The sequence below is a fragment of the Centruroides vittatus genome, unplaced genomic scaffold (genome assembly GCF_030686945.1).
Source record: "Centruroides vittatus isolate TY-2023 unplaced genomic scaffold, ASM3068694v2 contig_361, whole genome shotgun sequence".
In the NCBI taxonomy this organism is placed as follows: domain Eukaryota; kingdom Metazoa; phylum Arthropoda; class Arachnida; order Scorpiones; family Buthidae; genus Centruroides; species Centruroides vittatus.
This window is the reverse complement of record NW_027122185.1, coordinates 316,865-332,736: the sequence shown is the minus strand read 5'-3', so window position 1 is coordinate 332,736 and position 15,872 is coordinate 316,865. Positions and strand designations below refer to the sequence as shown.

The 15,872-nt window shown below is 28.7% G+C and overlaps 1 protein-coding gene across 2 annotated transcripts in view; it reads left to right on the top strand.

Annotated features, from left to right (window-relative positions):
* The window catches only part of sif (still life), a 254,089-nt gene that overhangs the window by 40,295 nt on the left and 197,922 nt on the right, over positions 1-15,872 (top strand). For both annotated transcript variants that reach the window (XM_067269986.1, XM_067269987.1), the window contains exon 2: positions 2,566-2,652. The gene's annotated coding sequence lies outside the window, so the exon portion shown is untranslated. The remainder of the gene's footprint in view (positions 1-2,565; positions 2,653-15,872) is intronic.

The following is a 15,872-nucleotide window of genomic DNA, read 5'->3' as shown; positions in this document are numbered from 1 at the left end:
GTACGTTGAAACTCTGCTTAGAATGTTAATTCTTTTGTTTAATTTAACTTTAAAATACAGTTACTTTCTTTTATTGAGTACTGTAATTTATTATTTTCTTTTAAAATTATCTTATATCATACATATTTTAATTTCAAGTTAAACTTGATTATCGTCGTTTATATTCCATAAGCTATTTTAGACTTTGTTTCTTTTGTTGTGATAATAAATAAACATTGTTATCAACAACAGAATTGGAGAATATTATGAAAAGTTTATTAAAAGAATAATTACACCCTTAAACAGCAAATCAAACGATTTCAGTGTATTTGATAGATCATCTTCATGGTATGTAACTATTGTAAATGGAACACGGAACGTTAATCGTCAAAATAAATACGAATATTTGAATAAAATCGAACTTTTAATTACAACGAAATACCAAGTTCACGTTCATATATATATATTTAGTTATATAAATACTTTTCAAATTCTTAAAAATTAGCATATAATTTAAACATTTAAAAGAACTCGAAAAGGTTTTTGTCTTTGACTTAATATCACAACCGGAAAAAATGTGATATTATACAAATTAAATGATAATAGATAGTTTCAATTCTATGCAAATCATTAAAAATAACTACACACGTTTTTTGGGGGGCTGCAATTTGAAAAAAATTGTATTCCTATAAATTCCCACTGCCGTCCGTTCGTCTGTTTGTCTTTCCTTATCTCGAGAACGAAGTTAGATAGATGAACATCGAGACGAGATATAGAAACATTAGGGGCAGGAGAACGTAATTAACTACATATGAAGTTCCAATGCAAACCGGAAGTCACGTTATTTCCAATTCAAAACCTTTCCCCTGAAAGGAGTTAGAAAGGTGTGACTTGCACGACTCTATTGTTAAAGGAAAAGTATGATGTACAGGGGCAAGCCACTAATTTGAGGTGGAGAGCATATATTTTAAATTAAATAAATTAAAAATATGATTAAAAATGGCATCCCGGCATTGCGACGATGTCGCAATAAATAATTGCTCGTATTGTTTTAATATTACGTATTTCCTATTAGTTTTCTTATACGCGATTTGATGTATATTATTGTTAATTTTTTATGTTATGTTAATTATATATGAGGTTTAATTGCTTATCAGTCGTTCAATCCTCTTTAGTTTTTACCTTATTCCGTGAAATATTCCTTTCCACTTGATTTTATATTATCTTTTTCGGAAAATGGCAAAATATTTGCAGGATAATATTTCATTAATAAACAGATTTATTTACGTTTTGTGTAATTGAGTTTACTGTGTGGTTATTGAAATTTCAAATCCATACAGTATATATAGGGTGATTCAAAAGGATTCGAGTACATTACAAACCGTCTGATATAAACTTTTCGGTGGCATATCAAAGGATCAAAGGCCCCGTTTACGAGACATTGGTGGACTATTCGGAAGCACTGTTAGCCAGAATTTTTGCAGCTGCGGATATGGAACGGGAAATGCCTAGGATATTTGAGAGGGTACCCTAGAGTTTCCTACCAAGATGGGTAATGCTTGCACCGAGAGTCGAGGTTGCCAATTCGAATAACTTTTGTAAGAGCATTAATTCGTATGTACTATATTTGCATTCATGTATTCTTTGATTTGTTATTAAACGTTAGTTCAATGATATATTTTATGTTGTCACGCTATTTGCAGTATAATTCCTTACATTAGACGGCTTGTACTGACTCAGGATTACATTAGTGAACACAGCTTCCTACTCGAAAGTTGCTGTATTTCAATCTCGCTGTATGCTCCCGATGTTTGAGATCAATCTTTTGAATCACCCTGTATAGTGAATATAATAACTCTAGAAAAACATAAATAAAAGAACGTTAAATAATTTGACAGATTGTCATTAAAATTCCTTTGTCAGATTATCCTTTGAAATAAAGGACGTCTGATCAGTTATTTCAGTAATTAGTTTAAAATATATATTCAAAATGTACACCAAATAATACAAAGATGTAAATCATTTTATATTCCAATGTTATGTTAATTTTTTCTTAATTTCTCTAGTTTATCACAAATATAAATAACATTAATATATAAATTCTTCGGTTTTATTAGTTAAAATCTAACTTAATGCGTTAGTTTAATTTCTTGGGAATTACAATAGCGATTTATTATGTTACTGTAATTCAATTTTAACTAAATTCTTCTAAATTCAGGGAAAAACTTTAGATAATCTGTATTATTTTAATGATAGTTTATTCATTCAAATGTTTTTATCAATAATTTACACACGCAATTAATAATAATCTCTCTTCCTTTCGATACGTTTATGTTACTTTTATAAATCTGCTCAATTATTATGTCTAAAAAAGTAGGACAGTTAGAACATTTAACACGGGGAATCATAATGAAAAAGTAATAAATAATTTTCATATTTATTTTTCTTCGCAATAAGTAAAATAAATCGCGCTCTAATACATTTCTTATTTATTTTTTAAACTTTATTTTCATAATTACAATATATGAATATACCAAACTAGAATGATTGAATTTTGGAACTTTTCTCCTGTGTTTATTTTTACAGGGCCATGAATAAATTTTCCTCGTCAAGCCAAACGTGTTAAATCACCCTGCAGATTGAAACTTTTCCTTATTCTATATTCATACATAGGTAAGATTAAAATAAAAAAATAAAAAAACTTTTATTTTTTAAATTGCAAGTCATATGTATTAAAATTTCTTTGTAATTTATCTACAGAAGAAATTGGTTTTCATTATAATGTCTTTAATATAGTTAAATATTTCACGTAATATTATTATAGGCCTAAATGTATAATAAGTTTTAAATCTCTCGTACTGTGATTCTATTTTATATTTCTTGAGCCTGAATTTAAACACGAGAGCTTGCAATTGGTATAATTTACAAATTGTAAGAAAACTTAAGAATAAAATGAAATAAATTTTCATTTTATTCTTAAGTTTATTCAAAAAATATAAATAAATTTAATACGGCACATTATTATGTCATAAACATCCGGTTAGAAGTAGTTTTATTTTTATTATTAAAAGGAAATATAATAACACCTGTTATTCTTGTGTATTACGGATTTAGATTCGGCAAATATTTCGAAAAAAGTCATCAAATAAACTTTAACAAAGCTCATAAATTGAAAATACACGCAATTGTTAAATTATTCAATATGTATTAACTCTATACAAAGCAGAATATAACTTATGCTGAAACTCATTTTCAATAATTGCCAATGTGTATAAAATCTGGCATTTAATAGGCTATAATTTGAGATGCTTTCATGAGTTTACTTTGAAATTTCTCCCTTTTCTCTATCCATAAATTTTTCTCCCTATCCATAGATTCACCAAAAGTTTTGTTTATTATAATAATGTTAATAGAACAATTGTAATGCTAGTAAGTAAAATTTTCAATAAATTTCATGAGAACAAGAGAATTTTCTGAGTGAAATCTTGAAAGTCCCTATTAGAAATGTATCTATCAAATGTAATATATAGAGTTTTTTGTATTCTTTCCACTTTAAGATATAACAAAGAAATCATAATTACCCATTACGATCGATACATAGTTATAGTATTAGACGTTTATGCAATTTAGAATAGATTATTTTGAGTTCCAAATGTTTACATCATCATCAATAATATTAATACTGATGATTCGTGATATTAACAGGCAAGAAAATTTCAAAATTGAAGAATGTAATGTCTATTTAATTGATGATTGGATTATGGCTAACATTTTGGTTACTTGTGTTTTTCATGTATTAAATGACTACTTGTAAGTTTATAGCGGTTACTTTTAACTACAATACCTACAATTCCCGTATGTACAGTACATAACTACTGTAGGCTATTATAATAAATTTAAAAAATTGTAAATGATATACAGTAAAAGTTATCGTCACTCTATAATCGGCATTGCTTTGATAGTAATCTAGCAAGGTAATACTCCGCGAACCTGAAGTTATTTAGACACTAAAGACTCTTCACAATAACGTGTTCATTAACGTTTTTGTAGGGGTTTCATTCAATCTAATACAGTATATTCAGGCATTGTATTATCTTCAGACTGATTAAAGAACGTACGTAAACAAATGGAAGCATACAACAGCGTGCTCTGTTCAGCAACGTCTGTAACATTCAGATTGAATATAACTTATCGAATTTTGTTGAAAATATTTGTGAAAATGCCAGATTACCAATACGAAATAACAGGTAATCCGGCATTTTCGATATTCAGGCACCTTTTCTGCATGACTAAATAACGTGGTAAATAGCTGTAATATGTAAATCTAATATTATTTACAATAAATTGTGTAAGTTAAAAAAGCATGCGAAAAGCACGCTAAAATATAATTAATGTAATTTTAATGAAATATATATAATGTTTTCCTTCAAATGTTCTTTTCTTCCGTGAAGAAGAGAAATGGACGAAATACAGTACTATTGTATTAGGAGATTTAGAAAGATTGACCATTTATTCATATAGTAGTTACGACCTACAGAAAATTTCGACTAGAAAAAAGGAATTATTACAATGCCAGGCTGCAATTTCTAATCATATATTTAATTTATTGAATTTAAAATATATGCTCTCCACCTCAAATTGGTAATGACTTGCCCCTGTACATCATACTTTTCCTTTAACAATAGAGTCGTGCAAGTCACACCTTTCTAACTCCTTTCAGGGGAAAGGTTTTGAATTGAAAATAACTTGACTTCCGGTTTGTATAAGATGTTCATATTGGGACCTCATACCCCTAAGTTTTCCATATCCGGTCTTTCATGTATCTAACTCCATTCTCGAGATTAAGGAAGGACAAATGGACGGACGACAGTGGAAAAGTGGGTCTACATTTTTTTCAAATTTCAGCCCAACAATTGGCAAAATTTTTATTTATAACAACAAATATTCAACATACTGGTAATTTAATTTTATTTGTATATTATAATCACAAATTAAGCATCTGGCAGCATAAAACGATGATAAAATGAATCTATATCACACAAGTCACACCTAAGTTTTAACAATGCTGTATTATCAAATTTTTTAACGATAAAAGAAATAAATTAGTTGTAGTTTACAGAAGATCGTCAAAGCAATATCGTGAATATTCATTTCACGAAAATGCATGCGAGTTTGCCAATAAGTAAATGATTTATAACACGCACGTGGGAAACCGACTGCAATAACAAAATACATCAATTTTCTCAGTTAACAATTAACCTTGATTAACAATCCTAAAGCTGAATATGCACATGAACGATTTGAATACTTTTGAAACCCGCACATTCAGGACCTATATAAACCGAGTTTCAAAATCCCGCGGCTAGAACCTCTCCTTGTATCCGCCATTGTATGTCGCTAAGAAGATCGCGTTGTCGTCGTCATCCATCTTTGATTTATTCTCCTTTTTTCCCACCGCTTGGAGCGACGAATTACGTTTGTTTCCACGCGACCAATTTCATCGTTTAACTCGGGTAACAATGGAATGGAAAAGGCCATATTATTTCCAAGATTTATCACGAATACCACCTCTTTAGTCTTCTTAAAGAAACTTTGGGCCATCAATGATTTGCTGTTATAGAACGGCTGCGTGGCTATTGGAGTCTATTAAAAATATTTCCAACTAAAATTTACGTATGGTGGCTTAATTTATTTATTTAACATAACGATTAATATAACAATAATAATAATAATAATAAAATTCAGTATAGATGAATCAACAGCTGATGCGGCAACCATAGGTCTACATTACTGACACAAATGGCGTAGTACATGTGCTCTACTATCATATACCTTATATAGCTATAATATCATGGTATTATGCTGTGTAAACTCAATATTCTATTTCAAGTGTTGAATTTATCTGGAATGTGTTTACTAGTAAATCTGATGCATCGTAGAGTTCTCATTAAAGCTATCTTATCCAAGATTTTTAGCTGTTACTCGCTGTTCTAATTAGATCCTGTTGCCCCACTCATTTTTTGTATGAGCCGTAAAATGTAAATATGTATTGAAAAGCATTAAGGTTAATGTCACAATGAAAATAGCTTTAATATATACTTGCCTCGTCCTATATCTACATTTCAGCTCTAGCCTCACACAGTTTTAGGAGACACACGGTTAGAATAGTCTAAGTCATACACGTTATTTACAATTTACATTATTTAAAGAGTGACAATTTTAAGCTTCTGTAGTATTATTTTAAGTATAAAGGTATATTATAATTAAAGCAAACAAAATTAACTTTCTAAACCTGAAATAATTTGATTTTCCTAATAATATTGTGAATACCATAATCATCATCAGTTTATAAACAGTAGATATTTTTAGTATTGTAGTATTTATTAATTTCTTTACCTGTGAATGAAACAAAGAGCAATACTTATTAATTCATTAGTTATTAATTAGTTATTTCGTTCGTTTATTCATTCATTCATTAATCATTAAAGTTATTTTTCTTGTATTTAAAAGACTCCGTATAAGATTTCTGGTAGGTCACTTAAAATACATTTAATACACGAAATTTCTGTATTCGCAAAATTTCGGATATTTTATAAAATTCATCTTTAAATTTATTAAATTTATTTTCCATGTGAAATACAATGATAAATTAATGTAATTAGTTATCTCCTGTTTCCAATGAAATATTCAATGAGTTATTAAAACCTGAGAAATCGGTAATCTTGTTCCAATATCGATTATGGACTTCAATCAAATAGACGAGTAATGATTATAGATTAGGTATTTGAAATCATCTATTCAATCTATCCAAAATCCAATAATTGTTGTTGTTTAGAATTTATAAAATGCACTTCATATTTACTAATTCGGAGGAAAATACATTATCTATTAATAAGTTATATAACAATACAGTCTTTGTGACATTCAGTAAACTTTGAAACCCATTATATTTTTGACAATATTTTTTCTGCAGACTTCTGAATGAAGTCTCCAGAAGTCGTTTATTTTCTTTTAATTTGCAATTCAATTATTTTATATATGCAAAGTAATGTAAAGTATCATCCAATAAGAATTTCTATCAAATATCCAGTATTTAATACTATTTGGATGTTTCATGCATTTAAATAGCGCGACGAAAAAATATTTACAAAGATCGATTCAATCTGTATAGAAATTTTATAAAACTGGAATGCACATGTTTTGAATTAATTTTATTGTAATTTATGTTATATTTTAAGCCATTTTAAAAAGAAAATTTGTAAAAATTGGTCGTTATAGATTATCGTCATTAATAGAAAAAGAAAATGAAAGCGTGTACAGTTTCTATTGTTTTAAGTGGTGGGAAATGACTTTATCCACGATTAGTCGAAGTTTTAGTTGTATTGATCGTATCATTTGTAATATTATACACTGTATGTATTAAATATTTCAATATTGAAATATATATATATAGACAACATTGAAATGTATTAAATTCAAGGAGATCTTTGATACTTTTAGTGGCAAGAGTAATGATGATGTATGTAACTTTAAAATGAGAATTCATGCTATATTATTTCATTATGTCTCCAGTCTTCCAACAACTATTCATTAATATATACATATAGTTTTTGTGGGCATAATCTAATTGGCTAATTCTGGATTTATTATAAATGTTCTTAAAATAAATTAAAATATTTTTTAATATACAGATTGCAATCGCTATTTCCTGTCATCTATCTATTAGTAAAAGCTTTGCCTTTTCGCTTCAACCAATGCTCTCTGTTCACTGCAGTTATTTTTAATTCGTAATAATTTCGGAACCCTATAGAAGCATTGACCTCTTTCAGAAGCTCTTCTTTTTATCTCCAGTAATAGAGTTATTCCTTCATTATCCAGATGATGTTTGTGTTAAAATACTAAGGATAGCCAAATGCTCGAGTGGTTAATGTGAAAACCTACCGCTCTAGAGGTCCCGGAATCGAATCCAAACAGATCAAAAACCCCAGGAATTTTTCGTGGTATTGTCCTCGCATATGTCCCCGTCCCTCGTCATCGGGCCGTTTCATTGTGGGTGTGGGGAACCTATAATGGACTTGCTGAAAAAAGCCATGTTAATGTTACAAGTAGGAGAGTTAAAAAACATTTCGTTTATATTAACATATTTTTCAAATTTTTCCCTCAAAATGTAGCATACAAACAAAGAATTATCAATTTTCTAATACGATATGTTGGGAAGTTGCAGTTATCTTTAAGAAGACTAATTCTTTTAATCTTCTTGATCAAACACACGTGAAGAATAGTCTTAAACTAAGCAATCTTCAGGATAATCTTATTACGTAGTCGACTATGTAATTACTCTTACTTTCTTGAATGCCTTCGTAGAAATCCGAATAATAATTAATATTCAATTTTAAAGAGGCCTTACGCTCATTCCAATGTAAGCTTCTGAGAATATTTCTCACAATAAACCCATCTTATGAGATTATCTATTCCGCCTTATAACATCGATTTCCTCTTAACGTTATAATTATCAAAATACATCTATTGATATTTTTAAATTATCTCATTAATTTATATTACAAACATTTTTAATTCGTCAAACAAAAAAATAATATCTATTTTAAACAAAAATACTATTGTATTTAAAAATGCACGGTAGTAGAAATGTAAATGTATGTAATTTTTGCATTTGTTTGTTCTGTTTCTACGCGACAATTGAACGATTTGCCGTGGGGGATGCCTCTCGGGAGGACTTTCTACGGGGAATTGGTTCCTATTTATGTGTTACAAACTGAAGAAAATCCGGAAAACACGTGGCCAGACCGTTGACCAGGCACGAACCCACGACTACCACGAGTGTTCAGTGGTTACTGATAGGCATAATTTTTGCGATCTGTTTAATTTCATACATTAAAAAAGGAAAACAAGTGTAATCATAATAACTGATTTTGTCAATTCGGTTAATGTTACCTATGGTTCTAAGATGGCGGCTCGTCTCTGATTCCAGCAAATAGAAGAAAGGAAACAGTGGGAACGTACGTTCTAACCTAACCTAACCTATTCTAATAATTTTTTGGTAATAATTATGGTAATTTATTAGAATAGGTTAGGTTAGGTTAGAACGTGCGTCCCCATTGTTTCCTTTCTTCTATTTGCTGGAATCAGAGACGAGCCGCCATCTTGGAACCATAGGTAACATTAACCGTCAATTCTACTAACTCAACTTTAGCATTTAGTTTAAAGCACTTTTAATGTATATTTTATTCTGGCGATAGGTCGAATCGAGATCACTGGAGTGCATTGCGTTAAATGTGACTATTAGAAATATTAGGAATCAATAGCTATTAGGAATCTTTCCAGAAACTCGCGTGCATAAAGTTCTGAAAAATACGTTTAAATATATTAATTGATTCACTCAATGTAAATCCATTTTCTGGAACTAAAATGAAATTAATTTTAATAAATATCGTTGTATAAAAAGTGACATTGCTGAGATTCTGAAACTGTGTTTATATAAAAGAAAAACAGCGAATGAAATGGAACAAACTTTATATTTTAAGTTACTACGTAGTGAGAAATTGTAATGACATTAATGTTATACGTATTAAATAAGAAAAATTATAGTAATCATTTATACTAATATGTAAAAATGCTTTTGATCGAAGAAGCATATATTTAAGTAAAGCTATACAATAACAACTGTAAATAATTATTAATAATTAATATTGTAAATGAAAGGAAACATTTTCAAATTTCCTAATTACGAACAGCAACAATAAGATAAATCACACGAGGTTTATTCAAGTTTTGTTGGTTTATTTTTTAAAAAGAGACTGGGATATTGGGTGATTTAAACCGGGTAAAACTTGAAACGAAAGATTTTTTGGTAGACAATTTTACAGCACATTCATGCGTTAACATTTTGTCATTAAAACACGTTAATTTAATATTTCTTTCTGAGAACACATCACCATTCATTCATTCACGCGACTAAGGAATCATATCTAACTTAAAGGCGTGTGAAATATATGCAAGAATTCTTGGAGAACTGTGTGATAGTCAAAGACGAATTGATACGACTCTTCCGTTGTTAAAAGAATTTTTCTACTTGATACACTATATCCTTTGGCAATGTCGTGGGATTAAATATCTGAGAAGACCATTGAGAATTGCATTAATAAGAATGGTTTTTCTTTAAAAATACGCACAGAGAATATCCGAAAATGAAGTTGTCTGTTGAAGAGATCATAAATAACACTTCAGAAGATATGTCAAAAAGAAAGTTTTAAAGCTGGTTGACAGTTGACAAGGGAATTTTCAGTGTCTGTTATGATGACATCATCAGAAATATACCAAATTTTTTCCGAAGAAGGCTCTGGAGAATTATATGATGAAATTAAAGAAAAGCGACACGAATATAGTCTAGATCTTCCATCTAAAGTGGAAAGCGAGTACTTCATGCTGGCTCACAGTACCGATGTGCTGAGTTTTAAAAGCATTATGAAAATAAGTGTTTTATTACTGAAATATTGCCAAAAATAACCGGAAAATAATGGTAATTAATGAAGTTGTACATTAAGTATTAAATTTGTTTTTAAACATTTTAAATTATCTGAATTAATAAATTTTTAAAAATTACGCTTTAAAACGTAAGGCATTGTATTGAAATATATACGAGAATCAACAATTTTGTGAAACGATCGTTTAAATGAATCGTACTGATGGCAAATGATTTTAATTAAATATAATTATATTATTAATGATGGCAAGCTATCGATTTTATTACAGAAATTTTATTCTGCACGCAATTCTTTGTTCAATTTTAACGCTCAAATCTGTATACAGTCTATATAAATAAATAATAATAAATGCTTAATCGATAGGAACTGCCAATCACGTCATAAAAATAAATTATGCACGAATTAAAAATTTATACATTATACAAAACAGATGGCTTATATTTATACACTAAGAATTAATGTTTTATGTTCAATATACTTTCTAAACATTCAATATATCTAACTTGAAATTATTGAGCGGATCACAGATTCGCCAACGTTGCCCTTAAAGCATCCAGGAATTTTGCTTCTTCCAATTAATACAAAATCTTTGTTTCCGGCCTCGTATATTAGTATAGAAAAGAGGTATATGTTCCTTCGGTGCTTTCGTGTTTAAACATATAAGTATGATCGAGCATTACACGAAAATAAAGTGTTGTTCGTATGCATTGTGGGTTCCCGTTGATGAATATTAAGAAATAATTTTTATTTTTGAAAAACGATTTTCTACATTCAATATCACGTTGTCAACAAGTTTAAGTTTTGTTTTTAATAATAAGAAGAAATAAGATGCAGTGTTTATTGAAGGATTAAAAGTTGTTTGTTTGTAATAATTAATAAAGGTTAGTATTTCTAATGAATGACTTTTGTTCTCCCCATTTCCTTTCCGGGGTAACAATGTGACATGGAGTTAACTACAGTATAGATTTTTGCTGTAAACAGGTTGTCACAAAGTTACTCCAGTAACGAGATAAAATTGTGACAGATGTTTTTAACAATATTGTTTAAAACAATAAATTAACAATTAAGAACTCTGTAATGAAAGGGGTGGTAAATCTTCCCAAAACGACAACTAATTGGTCTAATAATTTAGTATTTAACATTAAAAATACACGAAAAGTGTTACAAAGTAACCTCGGCTACAATATTTCTTTGACCTGTTAACAGGAAAAAAAAAAAAACAGTTTGAGAGATGATTTGGTATGACGATATTTCTGTACACTCGGATGACATTTCTGTAAAAAATAGTACCGAAATTTACCACTATAGTACTTTTGGCACTGCAAGCTATAAACATTTTATTTGTACAAGATATTCTGCTACAAAGAGATCTTAGCAATGCAGCAATGCTTAATACGATTTTCATTCTAAAGGTGCAAAAACCTGAAGACGTGGTCAGTGTTCAAAATTTAACCGTAATCAATCCTGTATTATGCTTTTTATATGTAGTGTGATATTCTCTTTCAGTATGCCAAATTTCCAACATGTCCTCGATAAACCACACTTTTTAAGTGTTGCACAAATGAAACTGCCTTTTCGTTGTTTGCAGTGCCCGAAGTACCATAGTGATACGTTTTGTTATTAATTACTTTACGGAACCGTCTCACGCATATCCCGAAATGTCACCAAACACAAATTTGGTTGCATTTGGACAGCTAAATATCTTTCCAGATAGCGTTGAATAGGAGTATTTTAATTACGATAGTCCGGTATATTCCTGTATATATAATATGTTATTAAAACAAACACAGTAACTATTGTTCAATGACTAAAAATTTATAAGAGAACGTAACGATTCTTTGATAAAATAACTGGAACAATTATTAATGAAATTATCTCACTGAAAATATTTATCGCATAATTATCAAGCGAATAAATTTTGTCTGAATTATTGACTTTCATAGTTCGAAATATTGATTTTCTATATACCTCTTGCAAATAATTTTCCAGTTAAATAATTTTGTTTAATAATTATTTGAAAATTCAAAATATTAATGAATACAAATTCTTGAATGCATTTTTTTTATATATATTACTCATATCATTCAGAATGTACTTAATGTAGGCAACATTTATTCCTTGAAGTTTTGTTAAATTTAATTACCACCAATGTTATATTTATAAATACTATAAGATATTAAGTATCTTTTGTTCTTCCTATATTTACCAGATTGTTGTATAAATAATATTTTACTTAACTAGTATTTATGCTTCTTCATTTTGTAATTTAAGTCCATTATGTCCATTGTTGTCGTTTGTGTTATCAAAAAGTCTTCAATTAACGTAGAATAAAATATTTGAGATATTTGCTTTCCAACTTTTATTAAATGCTTTTATTATTCGTATTGCAATACTGTGTTTTCCAGCATGATTCTATTTCAGATTGGAATTTCAAATGTTAGCGAAGCAAATCATTCTAACTTACCATTACGTTCATCTTCCATCAGAATATGTTAATGATCTGGTGTTTCCATTAATACTATGCCATTAGTAATTATCGATACCAATTATAATTTAGATGGACTCGTTAGAGCAGAATATATATATATATTCTGAAATGCAGCTAATTTTGAAATATTGTAATTTTATTAATTAAAATTACAAAAAGAGATTTTTTTTTTAAATTTCAAACTACATTTCTAAAAGAATAAGATTCCGTTTTAATTCTTGATTTTCTTGATTTACATTCGATTATAATGTTAAGTTGTTAATAAATATAAACACTCGTGTCCAAAAATAAGCATACGTCCCGGGGACTACTGATCTGAACAGTGTGGAACTTAACATTCAAGCAGAACAAAACAATTGAAAAGTAAAATTTAATGTAAATTATGTCAAACTAAACAGGAAAGAGTGTTAAGTATTGTAAATGATTAATTTAATGTGTCTTTGCATTTTGCACTGCAATTGCTTATGCTAGTTAGAATGTTGTTTATCGTTTCTGTCCAGAGCAAAGTCTATTCTTGAATAAGAGTAGCTTGAAGCTTCTGGAGTGTTCTTGATGGAGGCTGATGACTTTCTTGGCAATGACGCTATATGTCGTAATTGGCAGCAAGATCTCCGGATCTAATTTCCATAGAATATAGAAAGGAGACAAGTTACGTTCCGTCACCCTCCACTAAGAATATTTCAAAAGCCTCAACATGCTCTTGTTCAAGAATAGATTTTTCTCTCCACAGAGCTGATTAAAAAAAAAACTAGCGTGAGCAATATGCGACCAAACACCGAATTAAATCCTTTTCTGTGCGACAATGCTTAATTCTTTTTATTGTTAGCTTTCGTTTGATGTAATTTAAATTATATGTTTTGCTTTTAAATTGGGTTTTTTTTTGAATAAAGAAAATATTGATCCGCTTGTATGTTAAGTTTTACGTTGTTCTGATCTGTATTTTCTGAAATATAGGAAAAATGAATAGTTATACTTATTTAAAAGAAAAGATTCGGTTCTCTATTCAATATACTGCAGTTATAAGAATATTAAATTAATCGCTATTCTTTTTAACAAATTGGTTGTGAAATAATTATGATTTATGAAATAAAAACACACATTTGATTTGAGATGAAAGAAAAAAACGCATATTATATTTAAATTTTGTAAAAATTCAAAAAGTTAATTCGTTGATTAAACTGAATTGATATTTATATATATATTATTATTCCTCTATAAACAAATAAGACGTTTACGATAAAAATAAAATATTGTAACAGAGTCGACGTACAGTATATTTAACAGAAATACCAATCTTGTTACAGTATTTCGATAAGGGAAACGTTATAACAAGATTATGTTGTGACATCTATTAATCAAAATATGACATGAACCTTTTTTGCATCTCTTCTTACATACGTCCTCTCTCTTTCTAACAACTCTTGTACTGTACATTCCATATAGTGTATTTGATTTGTAATCGCATTAAAACACTTCTTAATACTTACGTTACCAATAAGAATATATATCGTATTTTTTTATTGTAAGAATTAATTTAAATTTATAAATATTTTTATATATGAATTAAAAGAATTATAACTTTAATTATTTCAATACTATTTCCAAATTTCATTGCAACAATATACAAATATCAAATTAAAATATAGGACTAAATTATCATCATATCGAAAGTTGGCACGAGTGATTAATTCAAACATTTGTTAATTTGAATCTATTATTTATGAACTTTTAAAATAGTGTAAATAAAAATTATTATAAACAATGGAGTCTTGACAAGTTGATTTTCTTTCTAATATAGGAAAAATTTTCAATTTAAAGGCATTAAGTATAAAAATAATGTTTAAAGACAAAAAGTACCATTCCAAGCTTAATATATGAGACAAAAATAATATTTTTCTTTGTACAACGATTGGAATTTTTAGACAAATGGATAACCGAGCTTATGTCGATATTAATTTTAAAATTCTCGTACGGTCGTATACAATTTAATATAGTTTAAATGTACAATATTTTGTTATAATGTACTAAAGGAAAGAAATCTGCGTGGTTAATTGCTCGAATGTAAGGTAAACATCGCAGATTTTTTTTGTGAGAAGAGTCAATAGATAAAAAATGCAACCTTCTTTTCATCAGAGATTATAGGAAATTGGAACAATGTTTTTAAAACGTATACAATTTAGAAACTAATGTAGTTTTAATTATTTTATTGATATTACATAAAAATTATTTAAAACTATGGTATTAAATTTCTTAATTTTTCGAAATTTTGTATGGAAATCTCTTGTTAATCACATGGATCGGTTTGATATACAAATTTATATTCGACCCTTTAAACAATTAACTTTTGATCTGACAGATAAAATCGAATTTGTACAGTTAATTAGACAATAATCTGCTAAGTATGAAAGTGACTTTTCAGTTAACAAAATAATATACTGTGTATAAATAAAGATGTTTTCAATTTTCATTTGATTTCCAGTCTATAAATTTCATATAATTATGATTAGTATATGATAGTTTCTACCCATAAATTGTTCTTTCTGTAAGACATATACAATTCAGCAATTTAGGAGTTACAATTGAAATTAGTTTGAGGAACCAAATATTGATATTTAATTAAATTAAAACACGTTGAAATGTAATTTAAATAGCAACGTCATTAATGATTCGTGTCGTGACGTCTAATGACGCGAGGCGATCTCGGCACCACTAACTTCTGAATAGGTAGTCCTGTCGTTGACTGGTTGGGCCGTCGACTTTCTTTAACACAGGAAGTATAGGAAGTTAACCAATCGATGGCCGGCTTTACCGAGTAGCTTGTTCGGCAACCGAGTTATCGTACGGAAACCGGAGCAAAATTACTTTAAAATTTTGTTCGTAAACCGAATTGTTCGCAAAACGAG